This window comes from Gossypium raimondii, chromosome 2 (assembly GCF_025698545.1).
Source record: "Gossypium raimondii isolate GPD5lz chromosome 2, ASM2569854v1, whole genome shotgun sequence".
Taxonomy (NCBI): domain Eukaryota; kingdom Viridiplantae; phylum Streptophyta; class Magnoliopsida; order Malvales; family Malvaceae; genus Gossypium; species Gossypium raimondii.
Genome location: NC_068566.1, coordinates 19285720 through 19293238, shown reverse-complemented (window position 1 = coordinate 19293238; position 7519 = coordinate 19285720). Strand labels below are relative to the sequence as shown.

General features: G+C 38.6%; 1 non-coding gene across 1 annotated transcript; it reads left to right on the top strand.

Moving 5' to 3' along the window:
* The first annotated feature begins 2958 nt into the window (after positions 1-2958).
* On the top strand, positions 2959-3065 carry LOC128039495 (small nucleolar RNA R71). The gene has a single exon (XR_008193997.1). It is a non-coding gene; the product is annotated as a small nucleolar RNA R71 (small nucleolar RNA).
* Positions 3066-7519: the final 4454 nt, after the last annotated feature.

The window sequence follows — 7519 nt, the reverse complement described above, 5'->3', positions numbered from 1 at the left end:
AGTGTGGCTATTATGGGTGCCGAGACTAACTAACTCTGGAAATCGTTGAAAGCTCTTAAGCACTCCTCATCAAATTTAAATGTCGTGTCCTTCTCCAATAATTTGTATAAGTGTTTAGCAGCTTTGGAGAAGTCCTTGATGAATCTTCGATAGAAACCGGCGTGGCCCAAAAAGCTCCTAACAACCTTTATAGATATTGGAGGTGGGAGTTTCTCAATAACATCTACCTTTGCTTTATCTACCTCGATTCCATGTCTTGTTATCCGATGCCCTAGAACAATACCTTCTCGTACTGTGAAATGGCACTTTTCCCAATTAAGTACAAGGTTTGTTTCTTCCCATCACCTTAGTACCTTGGCTAGATTGGCTAGGCAATCATCATATGTATCTCCAAATACTGAAAAATCATCCATAAAAACTTCCAAATATTTCTCAACCATGTCAGTAAAAATAGACATCATACATCTTTGAAATGTAGCAGGTGCATTACATAAACCAAATGGCATGCACCTAAATGCAAATGTACCGTATGGGTAGGTGAATGTTGTCTTATGCTGATCTTCCTGTGCTACTATAATCTGATTATACCCCGAGTATCCATCAAGAAAGTAGTAATAGTCTCGCCCTGTAAGTCTATCCACCATTTGGTCCAAAAATGGCAAATGAAGGTGATCTTTCCTAGTTGCCTTGTTCAGCTTTTGGTAATCAATGCAAATTCTCCATCCCGTAACCGTTCTAGTCGGTATCAACTCATTATTCTCATTTTCAATGATCGTGATACCTCCTTTCTTTGGCACGCACTGGACCAGACTTGTTCGTGAACTATCTGAGATGGGGTAAATTATACCCGCATCTAACCACTTGATGATTTCTTTCTTGACTACGTCCTTCATAATGGGTTTCAGTCTTTGTTGTCCATCAATCATCCCTTTTTCGGAACTTCTAAGATAATCTTGTGCATGCATATAGATGGACTAATTCTGCGAATATCAACTATGGTCCATCCAATAGCCTTCTTGAATTGTTTCAACACCAGGATGATTTTTTCTTCTTGCTCAGTAGTTAATTCTGCTGAAACAATCACAGGCAGAGTAGAAGAGCTACCTAAATAAACATCTTTCAAATGTGAGGGAAGTACCTTTAGTTCTAATTTAGGTGGCTCCTCGATTGACGCTTTTGGTTAGGCATAATCCCTTTTCTCTAACTCCAAAGATTCAAAGCGGGATTGTGGATTAAATCCCCTTTGATTAGCTTCTAACAAAGCTAAGTATTCATCCTCCTCTTCATCATTTGGAGGATCTAATGTCAAAATTTGTTCCAATGGGTCCTCAACATAGTTGAGTTCCTTCTCCACAATTAAATCTTCTAAATTAGACAATGCAGAACAATCATAAATTATGTTAGGAAATCGCATGGACTTAAAAACGTTAAATGTTACCTGATCATCTTGAACATGCATAGTAAGCTTGCCCTTCTGCACATCAATAAGGGTCATTTCGGTTGCTAAGAATGGTCTTCCTAGGATGATTGACACCTCTTTTGGATGTGCTAAGGATCGATCTGCTAATTGAAGTGTAACCGCAATAGGTCTAACTTCACCTATCCCCAACTTCCTAAATTTTGACATGGGCATCAAGTTGATACTCACACCCAAGTCACATAGTGCCTTACCACAACATGTTGCTCCAGTATTGCAAGGTATGGTAAAACATCTAGGATCCTTCAATTTTTGGGGTAGTTTGTCTAGAAGATATGCATTGCATTCCTTCGTTAGGGGTAAGATCTCACATTATCCAAGCCTTTATTTTTTAGACAGGATATCCTTCATGAGTTTTACATAGTTCGGCATTTGTTCAAGTGCTTCAACCAACGGGATGTTGATATGAAGTTGCTTGAATACATCTAGGAACTTCTTGAATTGAATTTCCTATTTCTACTTCTGAAGTCTTTGAGGGTGGGGTGGTGGAGGTTTCTTTACTGGAACTGATTGATTCATTTTCTGTGGCAATTCTACATCTAACAAAGTTAGTAGTTGATCAGAATTAGCTGGTTCAGAAGTTACCTTGTCAAATTTTGTAGATTCAATTTCTGGTGAAATTGGAATTTTAACACTCGATTGAACTTTCTCTAAGTCTTGATCATCAGCTGGCTCCTTCTCAACTTCGACGGAATTGGGCTTTAAAGTCTTTTCGCTCCTTAACGCTTTACAATACTCCTTCCCTGGATTCCTTAAATTCTTTGTATCTCAAGGTAAAGCACCTTGTGCTCAGTTTCTGAGTCTAGTTGCAAGCTAGCCCACTTGATTTTCCAAATTCTTTAGAGAGGCATCATTTTTCACCATGTATGCCTTCAATAGATTCTCTAAGCAATTAGATGGTTCAGCTTGGGTTGGTTTCTAAGCTTGTTGGGAAAAACTAGGTGGCTGGGTCGATCTAGGTTGGACATAATTGTTACTAGTTCCTGCCCCTTGGTTACTCCAGGAAAAATTTAAGTGGTTTCGCCATGATAGGTTATAGAAATTGGATTGCAGCCCTTGCTTTCTTCGATTTTGGTTCTGGTTACCCATGTAATACATAGATTCTGGGTTTGATGAATATTCTTCGAACAAATTTCCTTCCCCACAATAAACACAGGCTACATTTTTCAAATTGATTCAGTGGTTGTGCTGTAAAACTATTACACCCATTAGTAGTAAGATTTTTTAACATTGAGGATATTGATGATACTTGAGATGTGAGTGAAGTAAGAGCGTCTGCTTCATGTATTCCAGCGACTAGTCTTCCTGACGCTACTCGATTGGTTGGCTATTGAAAATTGTTGCTGGCAATCCTCTCAATGATTTCATAAGTCTCATTATAAGACTTAGAAAGGAGAGCGCCATTAGCAGAAGCATCCACTACCATCCTCGTGTGAGCATTGAGACCATTATAAAATGTCTCAAGTTGTATGCAATGTGGGATTCCGTGCTGAGGGCACTTCCGTAATAATTATTTGTACCTTTCCCATGCCTCATACAATGACTCATCATCCATTTGTTGGAAAGCAGTGATATTGTTCCTCAACTTAGCATTCTTGTTAGGCAGGAAACGAAATGCAATCAAACTAACATGAATTAAATTCAAGATAAATTGATTAAATTACAACAACATAAATATGCATATATATGTTCAACATAACAATAACAAAAATTAAAGAGATAGGGAACAAGAATCAAATCCAGTATTTTTTGTGGCTTCACTAGTTGCTCCGTTCTTCTTTCTTCATTGTCCTCGTCGACCAAGGCTGCTATGAACACTTAATTACTGCACCAAATGGTTGATGAATGCCCCTTTCCCAGTGGAGAAATCAGCAAGAAAGCAAGGGAATTTTGGAATGGAAAAGAAGAGAGAAAGTGGAGAGAAGAGAGGAAATATATGAATGCTTGAGGTGTGTTTTTAAAATGAACAGCCTAAGGGGGTTTTTATAGCTAAAGAGGGCTGCTAAAAATAGCTAAAATTATCAGCCAAAGAGCCCTCCCTTGGCCGGCCACACATGTGGCAAGGTTGATAGTTTCAACTTCGCTAATTTAGGCTTTGGGGCAAATCTATAAACCCACCACTTGTGGAGGGGTTTAATGCAACTTGAACAAGTCTTCAAGGGCCTCTTTGCAAGCTTAAATAGTAAGCTAATAAGCTAATTTGGGTCAGCTCTTGGGACGGTTTTTAGGCTATCCATTTCTTGGTCGGTTTAGTACAACTGAACCACTTTTTCATAGTTAATTCATAATAATTTATTAAGCCAAATTAAATTGGATATAAATTAAAATTAATTATATTATGAATTAATACATATAAGTTTGTACCGTCTTAGGCTGAAATTTAGTTCACCTCGATACTTCAAATTTGTTCTCGATTTTGTGCCTCTAGCAATGTTTGCCGAGCCATTTTTCACCCTTTGTGCAAATCTGTCGAAAATAACCAAAATTCATCAAAATTAATTATAAAATTAACTAAAATTCAACATGTTCATAATTTAAGTGGACTTTAATTATTTTGTAAAAAATAATTATTTTTTCGACAAGAATTTTATCGAAACTTATGATTTTAAGTTAAAAAGGGTATGTAAAAATGTGTAAATTTCTGTGTTTCCAAACACCTAACAAGCCATTTCTTCATATGACTAAGGTATCAAAACATGTTCAACCATGCATAAAATGAACAATTTCCATTCAACCAATATGCCATAAAGGCACCTCAAACACTTACATTAAACATACCTAAACATGTGCATATTTAACCATTTAGCAATTGACTTGTTTGCATGCCAAAACATACCACATTTGACACATACCAACCTTACCAATTTAGATTCATACCATAGCAAAATAATTTTACCATTTGAACCACTTACGAACTTACTCGTTGGATTTGGTGGCCCTGAAACCACTGAAAAACGGGTTGTTGCAACTCTTCCCCCCTTACGAAAATTTCATCCACAAAATTTTTTAACTGATAAAAGTCATCACATCAAAACTCACATCTCAATTCAGAACTCGCTTCAGAACTCATATTAAAACTTGATATTATTTGTTAACTTAACTGAGCAGCTATGATGTTCTCCTGTCATCACTATATCATTTGTAACACCCCAAACTTGGGCTGGAAGTTAGGCCCGGATTTGGTGTGTCACATTAAAGTGTTTTTTGAAAACCATATTTTCATTAAAAACCCTTCTTGAAATTTCAAACTTTTAGCCATTTAAAACTTGTATAAAACCTCAGTTAGCGTTTGTTTATTTTCAATCAAGGTTTATTAAAAAGTTACTACCTTCAAAACCTTAATGTTACAGAAGCTTAATTTAAACAAATGATTTACAAAAACGTGATATTTAAAAATTGAGGTGTGAAAAAGTAGCGTTTGAAAATAGATATTGTTTAGGAAATTCGAGTTCCACTTCTAGCAAATAAGAATCGCAATCAATAAAACCCCGAATTTAAAATCCAAAAATTTTAAAGGCTTTATTACAACCTGAATCAAAATCAAAGTGCTTTAGTAAGTGAGCAAAACAGTATAAAACTTGTGCAGTTGTGTGGCCCTCTTCGAACCGACTAACGCTGGGAGTTACCTACAAGGTTAAAAACAGGGTGAGTTTACGAAAACTTAGTGTGTAATCCCCTTATTAAAGAAACAAAATCAGTCTAGGCCTAAGCCCTTTAACAGCAACAGTATCAGTGTGGGCCTCAGCCCAATACGGTAACAGTGGCAATTGGGTCTTAGCCCCCATCAGCCTTGGTTGGGCCTAATCCCATATCAAATGGTACATATCACATATACCGGGGCCTAAGCCCATATCAATATCAGAATCAGTATATGCAATGCATAAATACCCAAACCAACCCTGCATTCCACTCCTGTTCAACCCTACACTCCTGTAGGGATTTAATCGACCCACCTATCCCTGCACTCTTGATGTAGCACAGATTGCGGCACTAACCAATATTGCAGCAGAGCTGCCAATCACATAATCGACTAAAAGCTATCGGTGGGTCGCACGAGTCGTATGATATCAATCACTTCCTCCAATACAAAATCCCAACCCCATGCAGTATGTCATGTCATAAATCATACGTGTATACAGTATGTCATACTCAGTAACAGTCATATAAATATCATAAAGCAAAACAGTCATACATAGCATAAGGCCATAACAGTCATTTCATCTCTTAGGGGCATAACGGTAATTTTACCCTTCGAGGGTATTTTGGTAATTTTACCCTTCGAAGGTATTTTGGTAATTTTACCCTTCGAGGGCATTTCAGTAATTTAAAAATTTTCCCTAGCTAAGGCTTGAACTTAGGACCTCCGAAACACTCCCAGAATACATAACCACTAAAGCTGACAAATATTTGTGTACAGTTTCCTAACTATAAATAGAATGGCTATAAGCCATAAGTTTAAAAATGTGATCGGCACAAACCCATCAGTAGCAGTGATATGATCAGCACACAACCATTAGTAACGGTAACATGATTGGCTCAAAGCCATCAGTAGCAATGATATGATCGGCACAAAGCCATCAAGATAAAGATGAAATGATACGCACACGACCATCGAGAGCGGTGATATGACCAAAGACACAACCATCGATAATGTGAAATGATCGATACACAGCCATCGGTAATGGTAATATGATCGGCACAAAGCCATTAGTAATGGTACTACGATCGGCACGAAGCCATTAGTAACAGTACTATGATCAGTACAAAGGCATCAGTAGTATCGCAAAGAAGTCGCCAAGAATGACATGAAAAAGTCGCCAAGAATAGTATATGTGGCGAAGCCACCAGTAATAGTGATTGTGGTAGAGCCACCAGTACAGTACTTCCTCCATAACAGTATCCCAACCCCATGCAGTATGTCGTGTATGCAGAATGCCATGCTCAGAACCACTCATTCAAATCACAGACAAATCAGTCATACCAAACACAGACAAGTCAGTCATTTAACCGTAGACAAAACAATCATTTGACCTCGAGGGGAGAAAATAGTCATTTACCGACCAGGCAATTACGGTCATTTTACCCTACAAGGGTATTACACTTATTTTACCCTACAGGGGCATTACGATCATTTTACCCTACAGGGGCATTACAGTTATTTTACCCTACAAAGGCATTACGGTCATTTTACCCTATGGGGACATTTCAATCATTTTACCCATCGAGGGTATTTCAGTCATTTTACCCATCGAGAGTATTTCGATCATTTTACGTATTTCAGTCATTTTACCTATCGAGGGTATTTCGATCCAGATATCGACCTCTCAAATGGTCCACAGTTGCCTCGAGCGACTCAGGTAACCTAATTGGTCACAACAGTGTAAATGGGCCCAAGGCCCATTACTCGGCCCAAGTGGGCCCACACCCTCGTGTGGCCTGTTCAGCCCAGATTTCACCTCGACTATGAGATCTACATAGCCCAGTCTAGTATTTGCCACAAATAGTGGGTTTCATCCGTGTGGGGCCCACAAGCCCACTGAGCCCACATGGCCTAACATGGCCCATTACGGCCTAAGCCCATGAAAACGCTCATGGAGGCCTCCACAGTTTATCGCCCATGATTTGCATGTTCGGCTTTTCAAACGCTCGTGTGGTCTCAAACGCCGTATTTCAGCTTTTCAGCTTTTGTCATTCTACAGTTACATTGGGGAGTTTACACACCTGATGTGATTTGTAGATTGCCTTCGATCCGAACACTTTTATTCCGCAAATCAATGATCATCACAACGTTGGTTCCCAGGCAATGTGCCAATCAACCTCGACCAGCACTAGTTAGGAATGGAAGCAATGAAGGTTGGAAAAATGACGAATACCTTGAAAGCCTTGCCGATCTCCCCCATTCAGAACAAGGAAGAAATGAGATGTGATATATAGCTCTCCACAGCAACAACCTCCCCAAATCCCTATATTCTCTCCTCAAATCTCTCCAAATATCACTCCTCAATTCTCTCTATTACCAATTGAAACTCTCCCCCTTAGCTG